Source organism: Lynx rufus, unplaced genomic scaffold, assembly GCF_022079265.1.
Source record: "Lynx rufus isolate CCGP_SWC_20201006 ecotype Redwood Valley unplaced genomic scaffold, mLynRuf1.p SCAF_6, whole genome shotgun sequence".
Taxonomy (NCBI): Eukaryota; Metazoa; Chordata; class Mammalia; order Carnivora; family Felidae; genus Lynx; species Lynx rufus.
Window position 1 is genome coordinate 79,498,201 of NW_025814878.1, and position 25,257 is coordinate 79,523,457.

General features: G+C 39.2%; 1 protein-coding gene across 3 annotated transcripts in view; it reads right to left on the minus strand.

Annotated features, from left to right (window-relative positions):
* CD109 (CD109 molecule) overlaps positions 1-25,257 on the minus strand; it is a 130,633-nt gene that overhangs the window by 69,930 nt on the left and 35,446 nt on the right. The window lies entirely within an intron of this gene.

The following is a 25,257-nucleotide window of genomic DNA, read 5'->3' on the forward strand; positions in this document are numbered from 1 at the left end:
TCTAAATCTATGAGTAACACATTAAATAGAACCTCTTTAAAATAGCTAAGGAGTTCCAAAAATAAAATTTGTATTCTAGGGTTGCCTGAGTAGCTCAGTCAGTTAAGCATACAACTGTTGATTTTGGTTCAGGTCATGATCTCACAGTTATGAGATCAAGCCCTATGTACATAGGGCTCCATGCTGAACGTGGGGCCTGCTTGAGATTCTCTCTCTCTGCCTCTTCCCCACTCATATACAAGGGCCCGCACACTATCTCTCAAAATAAATAAATAAACTTAAAAAAATTGTATTCTAAATCTGATTCCCTATGTTTATCAAAGCAAATACACAGATGCAGCTACAAAATACTAGTTTTTTAAAAATCATCCTTGGTTAATCAAGCAACCGTACACCAAGTTATTTCTTAATCCTAAAATATGGATAGAGTTCATTCCAAAGTATAAAACAAATGTAACTACTTATATGCTAACAAAATAACTGTCTGAAACTTGGTTTTGATGATATCACTTAAAGTAGATCCCTAATCTTTGACAAAGCAGGAAATGACACCCAACGGAAAAAAGACAGTCTCCAACAAATGGTGCTGGGAAAACGGGATGGCGACATGCAGAAGAATGAAACTGGACCACTTTCTTACATCATACACAAAAATAAATTCAAAATGGATGAAAGACCTACATGTGACACAGGAAACCATCAAAATCCTAGATGAGGACAGGCAGCCAACTTCGCCAGAGGCAAGAGAACAAACGCAAACATGAATTATTGGGACCTCATCCAGACAAAAAGCTTCTGCACAGTGAAGGAAACAATCAACAAAACTAAAAGGCAACCAACAGAATGGGAGAAGATATTTGCAAATGACATATTAGATAAAGGGTTAGTATCCAAAATCTATAAAGAACTTATCAAACTCAACACCCAAAAAACAAATAATCCAGTGAAGAAATGGGCAGAAGACATGAATAAACACTTTTCCAAAAAAGACATCCAGATGGCCAACAGACACATGAAAAGATGCTCAACATCACTCATCGTAGGAAAATACAAATCAAAAGCACAATGAGATACCACCTCACACCTCTCAGAATGGCTAAAATTAATAACTCAGGAAACAACAGATGCTGGCAAAAATGCAGAGAAAGGGGAACACTCTTGCACTGTTGATGGGAATGCAAACTGGTGCAGCCACTCTGGAAAACAGAATAGAGGTTTCTCAAAAAATTAAAAATAGAACTACCCTATGATCTAGCAATTGCAGTACTAGGTATTTACCCAAAGGATTAAAAAAATACAGATTCAAAGGGGTACATGCACCCTGATGTTTACTGCAGCATTATCAACAACAGCCAAACTACCAAAAGAGCCCAAGTATCCACCAACTAAAGAATGGATAAAGAAGATCTGGTATAGGGGCGCCTGGGTGGCTCAGTCTGTTATGCGGCCGACTTCAGCTCAGGTCACGATCTCACGGTTGGTGAGTTCGAGCCCCGCGTCGGGCTCTGGGCTGATGGCTCTGGGCTGATGGCTCGGAGCCTGGAGCCTGCTTCCGATTCTGTGTCTCCCTCTCTCTCTGCCCCTCCCCCCGTTCATGCTCTGTCTCTCTCTGTCTCAAAAATAAATAAACGTTAAAAAAAATTTTTTTTAAAAAAAGAAGATCGGGTATATATATATGTGTGTATGTATGTATATATATATATATGCACGCACAATGAACTATTACTTAGCCATCAAAAACAATGAAATCTTGCCATTTGCAACAATGTAGATCGAGTTAGAGTGTATTATGCTAAGGAAAATAAGTCAGTCAGAGAAAAATACCATATGATTTCACTCATATGTGGAATTTAAGAAACAAAACAGATGAACATATGGGAAAGTGGGAAAGAGAAGAAAGGGAAACAAACCATAAGAGACTCTTAATGATAGAGAACAAGCTGAGGGTTGACAGAGGGAGGGAGGTAGGAGATAGGGTAGATGGGTGATGGGTGCTAAGAAGGGCACTTACTATGATAAGCATTTGGTGTTATAAGTAAGTGATGAATCACTGAATTCTGCTACTAAAACCAGTATTGTCCTGTATGTTAACTAACTAGAATTTAAATTTAAAAAATAATAATAAATAAAAATAAAAGGAAAAAATAAATTTTAATTTACTTAAAAAAATAATAAAGTAGATCGCAAAGAAATTGTGTTGATCAAAGTCTTAAGAATCTACAGATTTGTGGTTTGTATCTTAAATTGTTTTCATGCCCTATATAGGAATGCTATAAAATATATGTATTTAGTTCAGTTATAAATTCTAATTTCTCATCCTCAAAAATCAAATCAAGAAGGTGATCTACCTGTATTGTCTATTTTACTTATAAACATAAGAAATCTAGTCCTTAGGGGTGCCTGCATGGCTCAGTTGGTTGAGCATCTGACTCCTCATTTGGGCCAAGGTCACGATCCCAGTGTCATGGGATCAAGCCCCTCATCCGGCTCTGTGCTGAGCATGGAGCCTGCTTAAGATGCTCTCTCTCTCTCCCTCTGCCCCTCTCCCCAACTCGTGTTCTCTCTCTCTACGTCTCTCTCTCTCTCTCTCTAAAATTAAAAAAAAAATTTTTTTAAGAATTCTAGTCTTTAATTTTTGCTTTATTACTAAGGTCAGCAGGTGAGTCTACAGAATAAGTAATTTTATAACAATGATGATGTCTCTGTCAAGTTAAATATATCACAAACACTAAGTGAGTACTACATGAAAAATACTACATGAGGCTATGTAAAGACAAATTACAGTCCTCAGCATAGGAATGTCAATCGAGAGATGGAGATACACATAGTAAAGAGCAATAATGCAAGACTGACAGTGTCCTGCAGTTTGATGCATTGTGCTTTGTCTCTTAGTCTCTCCTATGCTAGACCCACACATACTTCCATCTCTACTCATTTTCTAAGACATAGTTCAAATATTACTGCTTCCCTGAATCCCCAATCCAAAAGGAATCTCAGCACTCTAAGCCTCAATGTTCTTTAGTCCTTCCTTCTGTCCCTTTTTACCCTGTAAAAAGTGTATCATAAATAGGTATGTAGTTTATCTTCCTGCAAGTTCTTTGATGGCCAGCTCCATGCTGGATAATTTTTTATCCTTTATAGTTTACCCCATGAAGTGCCAACCCAACACAAGAGTTCTCTTGATACTCTTAAGGATCTTTCTGACTCCTTCCTTCCTTCCTTAGTGGTCCCTCTTTCTGCTCCCGAAATGTTGGCCCTACCCACCCTGAGCCCAATACTGTTCTAATTCTCCAGACCCTTAAGTGAGCTCATCAACTCTCATGGTTTTAACTGCCATCTCTATACTAAAGAAACCTAAATCTTTACCTCTAGCCTATACCTCAGCCCAGAGATTCAGACTCAAATCCACTTTCTGGACATTTCTATCCAAATGTCCTACAAAATGTCCTGGACTTCTTTAACTGCATTTAGCCTCCTCCAGGGACCTTTTCGCCTTTCCCCATATTAGGTTAGATATGGTTCCCTCCCATAATAACTTGTATGTAACTTCATCATTTTACTTACCACAATACAATTATCTGATTCATATCCATCTCCTATAACAGACTATGAAATTTTTGGGAACACAGCACCTATCCAGCATGCCTTCAAGGTTTGTTGAATGAATGTATGTACAAAATGAACAAATTGATTTTGTCCCCAGGCTGGTTCTTATGGGGCTCTTTAGATTGGCCTCAATTATCACACAGTATCTCCTGCCAGAAATTGAAATAACCTTCTCATATGAAAAATCAGACAACACTGACAAGGCTCAGCCATTTGTGAAATGGCCCATAGAGTAACCTTAACTCTCCGCCTTGTGTCTGAAAGGAATATAAATGCCAAGAAGTGGAAGAAGCCAACATCATGGAAACCTGGGGGGAAAAGGCAGCAAAAAAAAAGTGCTTCTTTTCACTATCATTTTAAATTGTTCCAATAAATCACAAAATCATTTTGTAACTAAGTGCTGACAGGGTGCTTTGTAGCAGATGAGGTTTTCCCAGGGTGTTTATAAGTGGTGAAATGCAAATCAAGAAATAAATTACTTTACTGTCCAAAGAGTTTGAAAAGCAGAAAAATGGATTTTGTAATTTTCAACATATTGTCCATTAGGCAATCAGGTCATACCAATTTCCACAATGAGTTGTTATTTTTATTAAATATTTTTATAAAACATATAATCAGGAATGGTAGAAGATACTGAAACACTTAAAACTAATAGAAATTTATGTCATAAATAACCATAAAAATACTGATGCTGAGTACTTTCATAAGGATAAAAGAGGTATGTGCAAACTTCTTCTATAAAGGGCCAGATAGGAAGCATTTTAGGCTTTACAGCCCATATGGTCCCTGTTGCAACTATTCAACTGTGCACTGAGGTAGCAGGTAAACAATGAGACTGTGTTCCAATAAAACTTTATTTACAAAAACAGACATTGGGCTGGATTTGGCCTGTAGGCCAAGGTTTGCTGAATGTTAGTCTAAAAAGTAAAATTGTTCTATGCTAATTCTAGCTGAACTAAATTGACTAACCTTAACTGAAAACATGGAGAAGAAAGAAAAGAAAAAAAACAAAAAACAAAAAAAAACAGAGCTTGTGTATGAAGCACAATTTCATTTACTAAATAATTTTCCTTCAGCTCCACAGAAACAATCTGATTCAAAATGAGTTTTCATGTTTATTCTAGCTCATCAAATATAGTTCGTGCTCATTCACTCTGCCAGCAACTAAAGGAGGCTGACCTGAAAGAGTAAACACTTGAGCAGCATGTCTTCTAAGCAAACACCTTTCCAGGTGCAAGAATACATGACTCATCCACATCTTCTCAGTTCCACTTGCCCCAGATGGTCACTGTTCCCTGGAGAAAGCACTCCCTTACAAAGCCCACTCTTAAGCACTTACATCCACTCTCATAAGCCTGTCTCCATTAGACTTTCTAACCAAATTCTAAAGGAGAAATGGAAAAGAAGAAACAGGAGGTATTCTCAGTAATCTCTGTAATTTCTTTGTTCCCTTTATCCCTAAATCAATAATTTGTTGTGATGGTATATGTTATGAATATCAATCAAATGAAAGGGAAAAGAGAAAAAATACACTATTTTAACTAGTTCCTTTAAAATATGTTATGACTAACCATAAGAGACTGTTAAAAACTGAGAACAAACTGAGGGTTGATGGGGGGTGGGAGGGAGGGGAGGGTGGGTGATGGGTATTGAGGAGGGCACCTTTTGGGATGAGCACTGGGTGTTGTATGGAAACCAATTTGACAATAAATTTCATATATTAAAAAAAAATAAAAATAAAAAATAAAATATGTTATGACTGTATGCAAATTAAAGATATGTGAATTGCTAAAAACATCTATTCTAGTTACAGAATTTCCCTTGTCTAACCACGAAGCCATCCAACTCTTGAGAGAGTTTCTATTTTTAATAAACTTGAAGGAATATGGCACACTATATGACCATTTAAAAAATATATATATTAACATGCAGGCAAGCTTCTAGCAACTCTTGCTTCTGGAGTAAAAAGAAATGCCAGAAACAGAAGTAAGGATTTTTGTTTGCACATTTATGTTCATACATGATTGTTTAAGTTTCCCAAAAGTCTGCTTCAGCACTGATCTCCAGTGTCTGGATTTAATTTGTATTTAAAGGTTAAGAAAGGCCCTGAACTTTCTAAATCCACACATAACAAATATAGAACTATTTCAGACTTAGTTTTGGTTTTGTCCCCCAAGACAATAGATGCCAACTATATCCACAGTCCCAAACAGGTGCAAGTCTAGCACATAGGACTTGCAAAGGAGGTTTCCAAAAAACTAGTTTTGCAACACTTAACCAAAAGGGTCAAGATGGAAATTAACTAGAAAGGAATTTTAGGAGAAAGTTTTTGATGTGCTTTCACACATCAGTGGCAGTAGGCAGGTACCTGACATGCCTGAACAACCTTAGAGCAAATACTGGTATTGGCCAGCCATGCGGACAGCTAAGCTAAGAGAGAGTGTTGCATTGGGAGTTGCAAGAAGTGTTGCCTACTTAGTTGCAAGAACCAAAGAAAGTGTGACCATTTTCCCTCAACTAGATATGCAAAAAAGAGAGAGCCACCATGGGGCTGTCCAGTCCTGATCAAAAATAGCCTCCAGGGGCACCTGGGTGGCTCAGTTGGTTGAGTTCTGACTCTTGATTTCAGCTCAGGTCATGATCCCATGGTTGTGGGATCAAGCCCCACATCAGGCTCCGCACTGAGCATAGAGCCTGTTTAAGATTCTCTCTCTCTCTCTCTCTCTCTCTCTCTCTCTCTGCTCCACTCCCCAGCGTGTTCTCTCTCTCTCTCTCTCTCTCTCAAATAAAAAAAAAAAAATAGCCCCCACAGGGGGAGCACCTCTGGAAGGTATACTGTATACTGTAGATGCCTAGGAGCTGAAGACAAAGTGAAGAGAAGCCAGAGGAGGAGACAAATTTAAAAGCATCAAAGACACTGAATGGAAAGCCTCCCAGCAATGGTAGGGGTGCTCCAAAGAACCCACAGAAGACTTTTATGAAGGGAAGTTGTTTATTTTAAATACCTGCCAAGCCCAGAGAGTTCTGATGCCAGATGACAATGGTATCATGTCGAGCCATGTTAAATTGCCATTTTTGTAGGACAAATATTGGCAAATTCATATAACTCATCTTTACATATCAAGTAAGAATTTTTTACCCATTGTCTCTCTTCCCTCCACCTCTTTCAATCGTGGAGGAGTTGAATGCAGTTTAGTGACTCGGGAGAAGCAGCCAGACCAGAGAAGACCCAAGCTGGGACAAGATAGCACTTGATTTTATTGGACCAGACATATTAGTTATTGGACATAGCCTCATTTTTGTGTATAAATATAACCAAAAATGACAGAACTTTTATTACCAAAAAATAACTCAAAAAATGGTGGGATTTTCCCTTTATTTCAACCAACTAATAGGATAGAATGTGTCCCAAAGAGCAGGACTAAATGGCAAAAAATAATGCTGTGGTTTTTGTATTGCACCTTTCACGTTATACATGTTCAACCTCACAGTCACACACAAATAACTGGGCACACCAAACAGGCCAACTGTTCATGTTAAGAAAGGCTGGGGATGCAGAGGGTATCGACAATTCTGACCCATAAGATTTCCCACTGAAACAGTTATGGTTAGAGTTCTCGACAGATCTACAAATGTCTCCTTAATCCATAATAGGAATGAAATTATATGGTGTTTTTGCTGCTGTACCCACAACATACTATATTAATGTTCTCCTTCTCAGAAACAAAAGATTTAAATGAGCTGTCTATACTCTTTATTGCCCCTGTCACCCAGATTCCACCACTACCATGTCACTGGCATGGAAGGGCACTCAGTAAGCGGTGGCTCCTTGTCTCTGCTAATTGCCTATGGAGTCTCTCTCAGGCCTGGTTCTCCTGGAGACTTCTGCAGCACCTAATGCTGTAGCCACCCTCTCTGAATCCCTTCTGCTCTGCTCTGTGCCTGTACTTTCTTGGTTCTCTCATTCCAAACCTGGCTGTTCATTCTCTGTTGCTTTGGGCAGCTCCCCTGCTTAGCTGCTGAATGTAGTGATTTCCCTCTGATCAGCCTGCCCATCTCTCTTCCCTAAACCAAGTTTCCAGCCCCAAATTCCCCTGTAATGGGTGAATTTCTCCCAGAGCCCACACTTAAAATCCCAGGGTCACCTCTGTTAAAAGGTAAACTGAAGCACATTAAAAATTCTAAGAGTTTGGGGTACCTGGGTGGCTGAGTCAGTTGAGTGTCCGACTCTTGGTTTCAGCTCAGGTCATGATCCCAGGGTCACGGGATGAGACTCAGATTTGGCTCCTCACTGAGCCCGGAGCCTGCTTGAGATTTTCTCTCTCTCTCTCTCTCTCTCTCTCTCTCTCTCTCTTGCTCTCTCTCTCTCTCTCTCTCTTTCTGCCCTTCCCTTGCTCAAGCTCACACCCCACTCCCTCTCCCTCTCTCTCTAAAATAAAATAAAGTAAAATAAAATAAATAAAATAAAATAAAATAAAATAAAATAAAATAAAATAAAATAAAATTATCTTAAGAGTTTATGTGAACAGAATTCGATTGGAATTGGGCAGTGCTGACCAGCAATTGGTTAGGCATGCTCCACCAACAGGAGCTCAGGGAGAAACTTTTAGAGAGAAAAGGCAGAAGCATGGGCGCCTGGGTGGCGCAGTCGGTTAGGCGTCCGACTTCAGCCAGGTCACGATCTCGCGGTCCGTGAGTTCGAGCCCTGCGTCGGGCTCTGGGCTGATGGCTCAGAGCCTGGAGCCTGTTTCCGACTCTGTGACTCCTTCTCTCTCTGCCCCTCCCCCGTTCATGCTCTGCCTCTCTCTGTCCCAAAAATAAATAAACGTTGAAAAAAAAAAAATTATAAAAAAAAAAAAAAAAAAGAAAAGGCAGAAGCAAAGTAAGGAAATTATTGATTGGCTATAACTTAAAGCCTTAGTTGGCTGTTTGTGACTGGTTACCCTTAGCATTTTGATTTTGTAACCTTGAGGCATTCACAGACTTAGATTTTGGTTTGCATAAGTAGTCAGCCATGGTAATACAGCCACATCAGTCTAATGACCTCCTTCTTTAATTAATTTAACACCCTTTGGGGCACTTGGGCAGCTCAGTAGGTTGAGTGTCCGACTCTTGATTTAGGCTCAGGTCATGATCCCAGGGTTGCGGGATCCATGCTCCACACAGAGCCTGTTTGAGATTCTCTCTCTCCCCCCTCTCTGCCCCATCCCCCACTCACACTATCTTGCTCTCTCTCTCATTTTAAATAGATAGATAGAGAGATAGATAGATAGATAGATAACATCTAAAATTTCTCTTTCTCTTTTTCACAATCACAATCTAATCAGTCCCTAAACCTGATGAATCTTCCTTTAAAGTGTCTCTTGAATTCACTGATTCCTCTTTAGTTTGTGCTGCTCCCCTAAAGCAATCTCCTATTACCTTCAGACTAGACTGTTATAACCTAACACAGAAGGTAGGCTGTACTTGCCAAGCAATGATACTGACCCTCTGGCATCTCCCTGACTTCAGTTCCTCTCCTTTCAATCACCTCATATGCTATGATCTTCCTAAAATACTACTGTAATCATGTCACACTACAAAAATCAACAAGACAACAAATATCAACGACATTTTTTGTTGTTGTTTTTCAGAGGTTTATCGTGACAACATGTCATTCTTTCTACTGAATAACGTTTTGGTGTTTTTACATTGGGCATGCGTTACTTTTATAATCAGAGAAAAATAACAAAAGTGTAATTTTTATATCTTTTATAATAAGAAACTCATTCACATAAGATTTTTGCTTTCTTTGTCCTCCGAAGTCTTATACGAAATTTATAACATTAACATTCAAAGTAAAATAAAAGTTTTTAGAGGCCCCCACTGTCTACAAAATAAAATCTAAAACGTTAGCTTAATATCCAATATGTTCCATAGCTTGACCCACAAACTCTTCCAACATTCTCTTTAACTATTACTCTCTGCAGGGCCTCCACTCCAGGCAAGTGCTTGCTCCCAACCCTACTGCTGTCACCTAGCTCCGCACCTCGTTCCACCTCTCCCCCACGGTCCCCATCTGAGTCCTACAGTGCCCTCCACCTCCATCTAGTTGAAGCATGGAATTTTTAAAGATGTGAAGAGGCTTACAAGTCCTCTGACCCAAGCTCCTTATTTTAGAGCTGAGGAAAACAGATCCAGAGCTGAAAGAACTTGTTCACAGTCCCTTGACCACAGCATGAGGCCCCACGTCATGTAACTCCCAACCCAGTGCTCTTTCCAATTATTACATGAAGTCTTCCCTGACTGCAAACTCCTTGAAAGTAGGTGTTGTGTCTTATCATCTTTGGATGTTTACGGACTGGTATTTCTTCCCATCTAATGTACATTAAGAAAATTCTGTATTTTTAGTTTCATTCAGATTCCTACTAATTCTCCTATGCTTAAGCCTAATACCTACAGAACAATAACTGTGTAACATCTATCTTTTTCCCACAGAAAAATAATTGTTTAACATCCTATCTTTTTCCCTCTTTCATTTTTACCATAAAATTAGCAAATAACTTAAAAGTTAACAAGAAATCACAATGAAAGTATCATCCATAAAAGTCTCAGTAGATGTATATTGACCTACTTGGAGAAATGATAGATGTGCAAAAGAACGGAAATGTTTGTTAACATTCACATTGTCCTTTCCTTTCCTGTTTAGAGTCTAAACATCTGTGGCCTAAAGTGTGGTTGCAACATATTTCTCTCGGAGTTTTCAAGCCAGGCATCGGGATCAACTGTGGTAGATTCAATAAACAGAGATGCCCAGTTCCCACCCCCAGTTACTGAATCAGAACTAACAGAACTGCAGCCCAAACAAAACAAATGCTTTCATTCATCCATCCTCAACAGAGAATTATTGCACCTAAGTGCCAGCATTGTGCTAAGTGATGGACAGACACCTTCCCAGGATGGGGTTTTTAATTTGGTGAAAAGAAATATATTTATCAAATAATCATACACATAAATATATAATTACAGATGATAAAAGTTGTGAATTAAATTCATAGGAAATTATGAAACTTGAAGATGAGGCTGGAAAAGTAGTCAGATCAGGCAAGGCCTTGTGTAGGCCATGGTAAAACACATGAATTTTATTCTGAGGGCAATGGAAAGCCTTTGGAGAGTTTTAAGCTGAGAAATAACATGATCCAATTTAATGTTTAGATTACTTTCACTGCTGTGTAAGGAACTGATTACAAGAGGAAAAAAGTAAATGTAGGGAGATGCATTAAGAGAAACTGTAAATATCTAGGGAAAATATGATGGTGGCTTGGACAAAAAAGGCAGAGGTGAAAATAAAGAGAAGTAAAAGTAGATGGATTTGAAATATATTTAAGGGTACAATCTGTGGGAACTGGTGAAGGTCTGGATAAGGATGGTAGGAGAGATGAAATGTCAAGGAAACTCCAAGGGTACCAGCTTGAATAACTGGATGGAAATGGAGTAATTCAGTAAGATAAAGAATGCTGGAAAAGAGCCAGGTGTGGTGAGCGATGATTATAAGAATGATACTGGATACGAGGACTTCAGGATGCCTTTAAAACATCCAAGCAGAGATGTTAAGTAGGCAGATGGTTATAAAGGTCTGCAACACAGAGCTCTGGGTTCTCTCAGACAAATTTGAAAGTCATCAGTGTATAGATGGAATAGGCAACCATATCTATTAATTAACTTGTCTAGAGTGAGAAACGAAAGAAATTTAAAGCCAAACTCTACAATATCCCCATATGTATGAAAGAATACAGGACAAAAGAAGACAAGGAGAAGAACCCAGGCTAGCAAACTAGTAGAAAGAAACTTAAGTACCAAATTGGAGTGAGGGGAGGAAGTGGGAGGTACAGAGATGAGACAACTTAAAAAAAAAAAAAAATTGGCTAGAATGGGAAAGAAAAAAAGTAGTTACTGGCAAGGAAACTAGGGTCAGAGTTCAGTGTCTGCCTGTCTCTCTGTCTGTGTCTCTCTCTTTCTCCCCCCTACCCCCCCTCCCTTTCACTCCTCCTCCCCCTCTCCCTCTCTCCTTAATCCTGTGAGAGACTTGAACATACTAGATTTTGTGGAAAGATCCAGGAGAGAGAGATCCAGGTTGAAGATTCAGGAGAAAGAAGAGATAATTAACATTGTAAGGTTTCTGAGAAAGTAGATAGGAGAAACCAGGGAAGAGGTTGAGGTTTTGGTCTTAGATATGAAGAATTACATCTTTCTGTAAAAGAAGAGGACGACCATGAGATGGGTACACACACAGGTAGACATGTAAATCTGGCAGAGCAGTTTAAAGAAATTCCTATCTGATAACTTCAGTTTTTTATGAAGTAGAAAGAAAGATTATCTACTGAGAGTGAGAAGGGAGAGACCAGAATCTCCCCCATCAGACAGCGTTTTCCTCAATCCATTCTCTCATTTTAGAAAGAATTCTAAATATTCTGGTACTCATCAAGACTGTTAACTAGGGTGGCTCAGAATCTGACTTCAGCTCAGGTCATGACCTCACAGTTTATGTGTTCGAGCCCCAGGGCAGACTCTGTGCTGACAGCTCAGACAGAGCCTGCTTTGGATACTGTCTCTTTCTTTCTCTGCCCCTCCCCCCACTCACGCACTCTCTCTTTCTGGCTCTCTCTCTCAAAATTAAACATTTTTTTAAGTTTTTTAAAAGACTGTAACTAAACTAAAGATGAACATAATTTGTTCTATACCTGATAGTTACTCATAGTACTAGGACTTGGGGAAAATGGATCTAATGAATAACCAAGACATAGACCATATAAGACTCAGTTAGAAGGATGGTGGACCAGACACCCAATGCCACAAGCACATGCATGCTCCTAAAAAGTTTCTCCATTTGCAGTACAAATATATTATGCTGTACAAGAGACAAGCTGGTTTCCTTACCAGAAAAGTGCTAACTAGAAGCATACTCTCTTTAAAACACACACACACACACGCGTGCACGCACGCATGCACATTCATTTAACCCTCTCTGTTCCTACTGAAAGTAAAAAGAATAAAAGTTTTTAAAGATATGCCACATGGCCACCTTTCTTGGGCACCTATCTCAAGCAAGAGGAAAAAGGAGAAGCATAGCTACAACTCTGTATTGAATGGGAAAGTTACCCTTGAAGCAAAATAATTCCATTTCTTGCTCATTTCTTCTTTTCTCACTCTACCCATGGACACAGTACTCATTTTAGTGTCTCACCTGGGACCCAGGGCTGTCACCAGCAGAGTCCAAAGAGCTGTAACTTTCCAAAACTCCCTCTATGCCATTGAAAACTGAGCATCTTATAGAACTATATACACACATCATACCAATGTCAAGTTCCTGTTTTTGAGGTTGTACTAGAATAATGCAAGATAAAACCATTTAGTACACTGTGTAAAGGGCACGCAGGACCTCTCCATACTATCTTCACAACTTTCTGTGAATCTACTTCAAAATAAAAAGTTCTTCAAAAATTAATCCTCTATGTCTTATATCACCAAGATTATATAGTCTGCTAGGGTTACAGCAAAGTAATCCTTACTAATACATTAATGGATGTTAGTCTATTTCCCCTACCAGATAGCCTGTATGCTATAACATGAGTCTCCAGCACTCAAAATCTTCAGTCTAAAGCCATGGCTGTTGTGGTCAGAATGTGATACACGTTGAAAACAACCCAATGTGAAACTCAAATAAATAAATTCACAGATGAGAGAGGAGAAGTAACAATCAACACCACAGAAATACAAACAATTATAAGGGGTATTATGAAAAACTAAATGCCAACAAATTAGACAACCTAGAAGAAATAGATAAATTCCTAGGAACCTATAACCTACCAAAACTGAGACAGGAAGAAATATAAAATTTGAACAGACCAATAACCAGCAAAGAAATTGAATCAGTAATCAAAAAACTCCAAAAAAAAAAAAAAACCCCTCCCAAAAAACAAAAGTCAAAAGGCTTTACAGGCAAATTCTACCAAATATTTAAATAAGAGTTAATACCTATTCTTCCCAAACCATTCCAAAAAACAGAAAACGAAGGAAAACCCAAATTCATTCTATGAGGCCAGCATTACCCTGATACCAAAACCAGATAAAGGTACCACTAAAAAAGAGAATTACAGGCCAATATCTCTGATGAACATAGACGCAAAAATCCTCAACAAAATACTAGCAAACTAAATTCAATAATACATTAAAAAAAATCCTGCCCCGCGATCAAGTGGGATTTATTCCTGAGTTGCAAGAGTGGTTCAATATTTGCAAAACAATTAACATGATATAGCACATCAATAAGAGAAAGGATAAGAACTATAAGATCATTTCAATACATGCATAAAAAGCATTTGACAAAGTACAACATACATTCATAATAAAAGTAGATTTAGAGGGAGTATACCTCAACATAATAAAGGCCATATATATGAAAAATATAACATCATCCTTAATGGGAAAATACTGGAGCTTTTCCCCATGGTCAGGAACAAGCCAAGGATGTCCACTCTCACCACTTTTGTTCAACATAGTCCTGGAAGTCCTAACCATATCAATCAGACAACAAAAAGAAATAGAAAGCACCCAAATTGGCAAGGAAGAAGTAAAACTTTCACTATTTGCAGATAACATAATACTATATATAGAAAACCTGAAAGACTCCACAAAAAAACCTGCTAGAACTAATAAATTCAGTAAAATCACAGGATACAAAATCAATGTACAGAATCTGTTGCATTTCTATACACCAATAATGAAGCAGTAGAAAAAGAAACTAATCCCATTTACAACTGCTCCAAAAGCAATAAGATACCTAGTAATAAACCTAACCAAAGAGGTGAAAAACCTGTATTCTGAAAACCATAAAACACTGAAGAACTTATCAGACAAAGAAATGGAAACACATCCCAACCTCATGGACTGGAAGAACAAATATTGTTAAAACGTCTATACTACCCAAAGGAATCTACACATTTAATGCAATTACTATCAAAGTAGCAACAGGATTTTTCACCAAGCTAGAAAAACAATCCTAAAGTTTGCATGAAACCACAAAAGACCCCAAATAGCCAAAGCAAAGCAAAGTTGGAGGCATCACAATTCCAGACTTCAAATTATATTGCAAAGCTGTAGTAATCAAACCAATATGGTACTGACATAGAAACAGACACAGATCCACAGAAAGAATAGAAAACCCAGAAATAAACCCACAACTACATGGTCAATTAATCTTCAACAAAGCAAGAAAGAATATCCAATGGAAAAAGATAATCTTTTCGACAAATGGTGCTGGGAAACCTGGACGGCAACATGCAAAAAATGAAACTAGACCACTTTCTTACATCATATACAAAAATAAATTCAAAGTTGATTAAAGACCTCAATGTGAGACCTGAAACCAAAAAAATCCTAGAAGAGAACATCTTTGTTCTCAACCTAACCTCTTTGACATCGACCATGGCAACTTCTTTCTAGATATATCTCCTGAGGCAAGGGATACAAAAACAAAAATAAACTATTGGGACTACATCAAAATAAAAAGCTTCTGCAAAGCAGAGGAAACAATCAACAAAACTGAAAGGCAGCCTACAGGATGGGAGAAGATATTTGCAAATGACATATCTGATAAAGGGTTAGTATCTAAAATCTATAAAGAACTTATCAGACTCAACACCCAAAAAACAAATAATCCAGTTTTAAAAAATAGGCAGAAGAACAGGTGAACAGATGAAGAGATGAAACAGATGAACAGAAGAACAGATGAAAAGATGTTCATCACTTACCATCAGGGAAATGCAAATCAAAGATATAATGAGATATCACCTCACACTTGTCAAAATGGCTAAATTCAACAACACAAGAAACAACAGGTGTTGGCAAGGATGTGGAGAAAAAGGAAAACTCATGCACTGTTGATGGAACGCAAACTGATGCAGCCACTGTGCAAAACAATATGGAGGTTCCTCAAAAAGTTTAAAACAGAACTACCCTATGATCCAGCAATTGCACTACTAGGTATTTACCCAAAGAATACTTTGGTATTCAAGGGGTCACATGCACCCTGATATTTATAGTAGCATTATTTACAAGAGCCAAACTATGGAAGCAGCCTAAGTGTTCATCACTTGATAAATGGATAAAGAAGATGTGGTATATAAATATATTGTAATGTCACTCAGCCATAAAAAAAGAATGAAATCTTGCCATTTGCAACAACATGGACGGAGTTAGGGAGTATAATGCTAAGCAAAGTAAGTCAGTCAGAGAAAGACAAATACCATATGTGGAATTTAAGAAACAAAACAAACGAGCGGAAAGAAAAAAAGAGAAAGAAACAAACCAAGAAACAGACTCTTACCAGAGGGGAAGTGGTTGGGGGGATGAGTGAAATAGGTGAGAGGGATTAAGGCGTGCACTTGCTGTGATGAGCACCAGGCAATGTATAGAACTGTTGAATCACTATATTATACACCTGAACCTAATATAACACTGTATGTTAACTAACGGGAATTGAAACAAAAACTTTAAAAGCCAACAATAAAAAAAGGAAACAATCTAATGTGTGAAGGAGTGATTGTCTGGCACCCTCAAATCATGTCATAGATGTGGGCATCTTCTCCACCAATGTATACAGCAAGATCTGTTGACGTCTAAACTCAACCAAAAACATGACTATCTTTAAACAGCAATTATAGTACATATTAAATAATTTAATGTTATACAGCTGAAAGTATCAGGAAATCTAGCTTCTTTCTAGCTCTGACCCTACCATAACACTGTGTGAGCCTAACCAGGTCACATTACTTCTCTCCAACTCTTCTTCCATAAAATGAGGAGGTGGAACGGGGTAACCTTGCTATGTGCTGATGGCTTCCTAGCGGCCTCCATTTCACTGATACGCTAATACCTGACCCAGAGTTTCTGCCTGATGCCATTAAGATGTACCTGAAGAGGACAGCAGGTAAAACACCCTTGAAAAGAAGGGCACTCCTGGGGTGGCTTTTGGAGGGAAAGAACAAGACAAGGAACTCCTCAAAAAAATTAGGTTGGGGTCCAGAAATCAAAATGCATACCACCAAAGGACTGACAATAGCAGATCAAACAGCTCACTACAGAAGTTTATAAGAGGCTAGGATATTCAGTTCTTGACTGAAACCTTTTTTAATTTTCAGAATCAGAAAGTCCAGAACATTAATCCAAAAGGCCCGTTTTCCACTGGCTCACAGGTGCCTCAAATACAGCAACTATACATATTATCAAAATGCAAATACGTGAACATATTTCTTCTAAGTTTGGTAGTATATGGAAGACTAGAACTCTAAGTCAAAGAATACCACAGAGGATAATAATTAATAGCAATAGTCTAGAAGAAACTGTTCATTCACTTATTCTTTCATCCCACATGCATGAATGAGTTCCTAAAACAGATCAAATACTTTATTAGCCAGAATAAATATGAACATTAATGAAAATAGAATTCCTGTCTTTAAGCAACTCACAGTCTACTAAATAAGGCAGTCATATTTTTTAAAACTAGAATGGTGGCTCAGTCGGTTGAGTATCCAACTTGGCTCAGGTCATCAATTCACGGTTCTTGAGTTCAAGTCTCACATAAGGCTCGCTGCTGTCAGCACAGAGCCCACTTCTGATCCTTTGTCTCCCTCTCTCTCTGCCCCTCCCCTGCTCATGCTCTGTCTCTCTCAAAAAAATAGACATTTAAAAAAAAAACTACCCTGGGGCGCCCTGGATGGCTCAGTCTATTGAGCGTCCAACTTCAACTCAGGTCATGCTTTCACGGCTTGTGGGTTCAAGCCCCACGTCGGGCTCTGTGCTGACAGCTCAGACCCTGGAGCCTGCATCGGATCTGTGTCTCCCTCTTGCTCTGCCCCTTCCCCGCTCACACTCTGTCTCTGTCTCTCAAAAATAAATACACATTGAAAAAAAACTTTTTTTAACTACACTGACCACAGTTTGGAAAGATGAAACAAATTCTGGAAATTGATGGTGGTGATGGATGTAAATGTACTTGATGCCACTGAACTATATACTTAAAAATGGCTACAATGGTAAATTTTATGTTATTTATATCTTGCTGCAATAAAAAAAAAAAAAGGAAACAACTGCTCTGATCAGTAAGTGCTGTAGTAAAGGTGTGTATAAGGACCCGTGGAAGAACGGAGAATGAAGTGTTGACCTGCCAGTTGCCGCTGTAAGAAATCGGAATTTTAAAACCAACTCCCCTCCCCTCTCTCCCAGCACATGGAAGTAAGAACTTGAAGTCTTTCCCAAAAAAAGCAGGCTTCCTTTAAGCAGAGGCTAGCAAAAGTATTTTGGAAGCTACATCTACATTCCAGAGAGGATGCCACTGTTTTCTGACCTGTCACAGTTTGCTCCATGCTTTCTGTTAAGCTGTCATCACAAGCCAGGGGAAGGGTTACCAGATGCTACTTGCAGAGAGCTTCAAGGACAGGAACTGTCCAAACAAAGATGTGCTCCTTTGCAAAGGACAAATAGCTCCAGCAGAAGGAAACTGACCCAGGCCATAGCTAGGCAGCAAGGCCAGAAAGATAAGGAGCAGTCTAAAAGGCTATAAAAAGCCATGAGATGCTAGCAATCCTTACTAACCTTTCCACAATAATTAACTTGAAAGAAAATACATGAAACTGCTATAAACAAAGGAACAATTTGTTGCAGACTGCTTCTGATTTGCATAATAACTTGACACCCACATGTATCAGACAGGGTTCCAAAGGACTGATTTCAAGTCTTGGGACTACTGAGTTGAGTTCTCTACCTTCAATTACTTGTCCCCACCCTAACACTGCTTCAGAGTGAGACAAGGGCTGAGAACCACAGTTGCTTACAACTAGAAGAAACCACATGATTACCTAGTTCAGTGGTTCCCACGCTGGCTGTGCATCTAAATCACCAGAGAAGCTGTTGTAAAAATACAGATTTTCCCCCAAAATTTGCTATAGTAAGCCAGGGTACCAGAGAGCTCCATAGAGCTACTTACCTAGAGAGTCAAAGTAAACAGCCCAGAGTCTCACCACTAGAGAATTAAAGAATGAATTGGGGGTCCATCTCCTGTTCTACATCTTTTATACTACCCAACACTGTCTCTCAGCAGAATAGATAGAAAGTAAAGACTCCTGACTGCGGACATCAATCAGCATTTCTCAAGATGTGGTCCAGAAAAACAACGGAATTTCCCAGAGTGTTCATTTAAAATGCAAATTCTTAGGTCCTGTGCCAGCAATACTGACTTGGGATCTGGGGGTAGGGCCTGAACTCTGCATCTTAAACAAGCTCCCCAGTCAGTTGACTCTTAGGCACACTGCCGTTTGAGAACATTGGTAAGTTCTAGCAAGTGGAACTTCACACGCTCAACTTAGCTGCATGAGCTCCTCTAGAAGGGAACACAGGCTTCCATCTGTCGCTGCAGAAAAAGGGTAACAGCTACAATTATCAACTGAGCAGGATTTCTCTGTGACTCAGGCTCTTCCTTCAGGTTCTCAGAGAAAAAGGAGTGCCAATTCTTGGGTCACCCAGAGTCCTGCAACTGAGGACTGTGGGCTACCCCCAGGGAAAGGGCTGGTATGGCCAGGTCCCTCCTGGCTCCAGGAGCCTGGTGTTCAGACACGCACACAAGCCATTCTTTTCAACAACTTTTAGGGACTCCTGGGTGGCTCAGCTGGTTGAGTGTCCAACTCTTAATTTCGGCTCAGGTCATGATCCCTGAGTTGTGGAATCAAGCCCTGTGTCGGGCTCCACACTGAGCATGGATCCTGCTTGAGTCTCTCTCTCTCTCTCTCTCTCTCTCCTGCTGCCCTTCCCCTTGCTGTCTCTCTCTCTCATTCTCTCTCTCTTTATCTCTATCTCAAATTAAAAAAAAAAAAGGTTTTAAAGAACCTCTAAACCTGGAATATAATTTTTAAATCATAGATGAAAGATCGTTTGTAATGAAACCTGGTTATACATGCAATGGAATATTTTTCAGCCTTAAAAAGGAATGAAATTCTGACACAAGCTGCCATATGGATAAACCTTGAGGATATTATGCTAGGTGAAATAAGCCAGTCACAAAAAACAAAAACAAAAACAAAAAACAAATACTATATGGCCCCACCTATATGAAGTACTTAGAGTAGTCAAGTTCATAGGGACAGAAAGTAGAATGGTGGTTGCCCCTGGCTAGAAAAGAGGAGGAATGGGAAGTTAGTGTTTAGTGGGTCAACAGTTTCAGTTCTGCAAGATGTAAAGAGTTCAGGAGATGGATGGCAGTGATGGCTGGACAACAATGTGAGTATATTTAATACCACTAAACCATACACTCAAAAGTTAAGATAGTAAATTTCATGTATATTTTACCACAATTAAAAAAAAAGAAAAGGCTCAGTCAATAGAGCATGAGACTCTTGATCTCACAATCATAAGTCTGAGCCCCACGTTGGGTGTTGAGTCTACTTTAAAAATAATGAAAAACAAAATTGCAACTATTTGGGAGAGCCAAGGATATCAGTCAAGAGGTAGATACCTAGAAAGATAAGGCACCTAGAGAAGTACTGCAAAACAATGAAAATATAAGCAGTGTTTAACATTCACAAGTTATCTGCCCAAGGTGTATTTGTAAGATGATTATTAAACTGGAGCACATCTCCCCAGTTGTCCTTTAAATTTTTTTTTTTAACGTTTATTTATTTTTGAGACAGAGAGAGACAGAGCATGAACAGGGGAGGAGCAGAGAGAGGGGGAGACACAGAATCCGAAGCAGGCTCCAGGCACTGAGCTGTCAGCACAGAGCCCGACGCGGGGCTCGAACTCACGGACCGTGAGATCATGACCTGAGCCGAAGTCGGACGCTTAACGGACCAAGCCACCCAGGCGTCCCCAGTTGTCCTTTAATGTACCTGAAACATAGCAACTCTGTAAAACACACTTCTATGAAGAGGCATTATAGCTAAAATAAACCTCTACCCTCTAAGAGGAGGATGCGGTGCTCCTGGAAGTTAAGACAGAAATGTTGGGGCAGGGGAGGTGCTACTAAAGGAAAAAGGGATAGTGATTCTTCTCAAGAGAAGAAGCACAGTCCCCAGCACAGCAAAGAACCATTCACATTCCAGGCAGGTACACAAATTAAGTACATGCATAAGTAGCACACATTAAAAAAAAAAAAAAATCAGTGCTCTTACTAAATTTCCTAAGTTTAAAAGAGCTTAGGGGCACCTGGGTGGCTCATTCTGTTAAGCGTCCGACTTCAGCTCAGGTCATGATCTCACAGTCCATGAGTTCAAGCTCCATGTCAGGCTCTGCACTGACAGCTCAGAGCCTGGAGCCTGCTTCGGATTCTGTGTCTCTGCCCCTCCCCAGCTTGCACTGTCTGTCTCTCTCAAAAATAAATAAACATTACAAAAATTTTTTTAAAGAGCTTAAAAGTTATTATCAAGAGTTGCTTTGCAATGTAATTAAACTAGCATAATAGGGGCACCTGGGTGGCCAGTCAGTTAAGCGTCCAACTCTGGATTTTGGTACAGGTCATGATCTTAAGGTTTGTGATCGAGCCCCACATCTGGCTCTGTGCTGACAGTGCAGAGCCTACTTGGGATTCTCTCCTCTCCCTCTCTCTCTGCCCCTCCCCTGCTCATGCTCACTCTCTCTCTCTCTCTTTCTCAAAATAAATAAATACTTTAAATAAATAAATAAACTATCATTATAAAAAGTGTATGTCTGTGAATATACAGAGAACTTACTGTGTGTGTTCTACCATTATATACTGCACAATAAAGAGATTTAAAAAAAAAGAATAAAAACCTAGAAATTTTATGAAATCAAAATAATTAGTCATCATTAAAAATCCTGAAAGTGAAAAGCAATACCAGAAGGTCAAAAGAAATGTAGTAACCTAGAAAGGTTAGTATATAATAAATGACTCGTTCACACTTATTCTATAAAGGTACATGTTATGGTTGTAGAAATGCCAAGGAGCCCACCAAGTGTGCTTTACCTAAAGGATTCTTTTTCTGACCTAGCATAAAGGGTGATTTAAGAACGCCTTGCTAATTGGAACACCTGGGTAGCTCAGTCAGTTAAGCATCCAACTCGATATTGGCTCAAGTCATTATCTCATGGTTATGATCTCAAGTCAAGGTCCTGATCTCATGGTTGTGAGATCAAGCCCTGAGTAGGGCTCTATCTTGAGCGTGGACACTGCTTGTGAGTCTCTCTCTTCCTCTGTCTCTGCCCCTCCCTCGCTCCCTCTCTCTCTCAAAATAAATAAACACTTAAAAAAAAAAAAAAAGAATGCCACACTGATTACAGTCACTACAAATCAAAGCTCCAATAAGTCTAATACTAAGATCACTCCATATTTTTGCTAGAGACAAATGGAATTTCAAAACATTCCTCTGAAATGTTTTCCCTTCCCTGAGATCTAATCCTGAGAATGGTCACTGCCTTAGAAAAACAAAAATATAGTGTACATTGGTGGACTATTTAAATAATAAATATATTTCTACCACAGTCATTATTCACTGCTGAAAGAAAAAGGAGTTCAATAATAAGCAATAAACAATCTTTGAATGTTGTGCAGGAGTCCAGGAAAGATAAAAACCAGAGACCAATACAGGGTCTCGGGTTGCTTCCCATAACATTTCTTTGATTACACTGACCCCTGGTGGCCCTTAAAGGACTCTCTTTTCTTTTCTTTTCTTTTCTTTTCTTTTCTTTTCTTTTCTTTTCTTTTCCTTTTCTTTTCTTTTAAATAAAAGTGCTTAGATTTCCTTAGTGTGTGCCTTAACATTATATAACCTGGAAGGAATCCTTTCACAACGTGTATGTATATCAAATAATCATACTGTAAACTTAAGTAACCTATCCTTTTGTCAATTGTACCTCAATAAAATTTGGGAAAAAAACACTGTATCACCAAGTACCTGATCAATATGCTGGTCTTTTCTAAAAGATAAAGATGCCTTATGGAATGTGGAAAAGGAGACATTATATGTATTTCAATATTAATGATTATTAAATACCTTTAATACACTCATCTAATAAATACTGACTGATATCCATGTGTGAAACACGTGCTAAGTCATAGAGATACAGATGTGAACAAGCCCCAAAAGACTACAGTCTCTTAGATGCCACCAGTTAAAAGTGACATGAATGAACCAAGAGAAGCACAGAGTGCTATGGAGATGTCTACAGGGATTAGGCCATTCAAGGTTGTTCAAGGACAAGGGTGGCACTTAACAAAGCTGAAAAGGTGGGCAAAGGCCAAATCTTGTAAATGATTTGAATTTTTTAAGCACCTACCTTTCCTTGTCTTTCTTTTCCTAATCAATATGACCAAATCAATATGACAGATCTGGTCCACAAACCACTGCATGAGAAATCTTGTTAATTTTCAACTTATGATCTCACATCTTCCAAAAGTCTTTCTCCACTATTCTATCACCCTCTGTCTTCTAGTACATATCCTGTTCACCACTCACTGAACAAATTAACCTCTTGGAGGCTGCCACCCAGCTGAGATTGTCCCTGGCCACCGTGCAGAAGTGCCTCTGAATGGACCAACAGTGGACACTGACCCAACGGAAGTCCATCCACAGCCACCAACAAAGAGGGTTGCTTGAAGGACTCTGAGATGACGGTTATTCAGATGAGCCAATGCGACCAGTCTAGATTTGGACTAGAAACACCATAGAGGTTGACAGAAGAGTGAGGGGAGAATGACGCAGCCAGAGAGACAGAATGAGATGCGATCCCAAAAGCATCAGCACTCATCCTTACAATACACCTTCTTTATCCCATGCTAGTCCAAGTCACCCTGCACCCTTAGAAATACCTGATGAGGGAAATACAAATCAAACCACAATGAGATACCACCTCACACTTGTCAGAACAGCTAAAATTAACAACTCAGGAAACGACAGATGTTGGCAAGGGTGCAGAGAGAGAGGAACCCTTTTGCTCTGGTGGTGGGAATGCAAACTGGTGCGGCCACTCTGGAAAACAGATGGAAGTTCCTCAAAAAATTACTGATAGAACTACCCTACAAGCCAGCAATTACACTACTAGGTATTTATCCAAAGGATACAGGAGTGCTGATTTGAAGGGGCACATGCACCCCAATGTTTATAGCAGCACTATCAACAATAGCCAAAGTATGGAAAGAGCCCAAATGTCACAGACTGATGAAGAAGATAAAGAAGATGTGGTACATAGATACAATGGAAGATTACTTGGCGATGAAAAAGAATAAAATCTTGCCATTTGCAACAATGTGGATGGAACTAGAGTATATTATACTAAGCAAAATAAGTCAGTCAGAGAAAGGCAAATATCATATGATTTCACTCCTATGTGGAATTTAAGAAAGAAAACAGATGAACATAGGGGAAGGGAAGCAAAAATAAGATAAAAAAAAAAAAAAGAAAGGAAGACAAACCATAAGAGACTCTTAAATACAGAGAATAAACTGAGGGTTCCTGGTGTGGTGTTGGGTGGAGGGATGGGCTAAATGGGCGATGGGCATTAAGGAGGGCACTTGTTGGGATGAGCACAGGGTGTTATGTATAAGTGATGAATCACTAATTTCTATTCCTAAAATCATTATTACACTATATATGTTAACTAACTTGAATTTAAATTTAAAAAATAAAATTTTTTAGAACTTAAAAAAATAAAATAAATTTTAAAATTAAAAAAAAAAAAAAAACACCTGATGGACCTCACTGACTCAGCACCTCACGATTCCTCCGCTGTCACACTGCCTTGTTTTCCTGTCACGCTTACGTTATTCAACTTTTATCATATTATCCATGTCAGCACAACAATGATATTGAGGACAGAGATTTTGCATGTTTACCTCCTTATTTCCACAACTGCCCTATACGCCCTCACATATTTGATACAGGGACAGATAGATGGAAAGACAGACAGATGGATAAACAACTGATCCTGGAGAACTCTGTAGTGAAATCAAAGGTGGGAACTAAGAAAACCCTAATTCCTTCACACTCACAGTATATGTCCTAATCATCAACTCCCATCATTCCCCACATGTGCCAGTAACACCAAACTTCTCCCAAACCCCCAGACCCATGAGGCTCTCTTCCATCTTCCCAACCTCTACACACAGCCTTCTCTCTGTGAAGTCTCACAAACACTGACTCTCCTCTTCCTCCATAAGCACAAATGTCTGGCTCCCCTAGAGCTCAACACCCCCTCCTCCAGGCTTCCCTGAGCCCTATACACACATCTACACTTTCTCACTTCCCGCCTGTCTCACCCCTGCAGCACACCCTCTCCGCAGGCACTCTTCATGGATGCTCAAATACCATGTGCTGGCTAAGAGAGACTAGATCTGCTTTTAGGATGTGACCCCTTCCTAAAAGCAGAAAGGAGAAAATTTTTTTTTAAATTTTTTTGGTACACTTATCCCACTTAAGGTCTTATGTTAATGAATGATTATTCCTTCTAATAAAGTGGTTCTCAATGGGGAAGGGAGAGGGTATTTTTTCCCCGTGGAGAGTGACGATGCCTGTAGACAATTCTGTTTGGCACCCTTGGGCTGCTACTGGCATCTGAGGGGCTGAGGCTAAAGATCCTGCTAAACATCCTACAGTGTACCCAACCATGCCC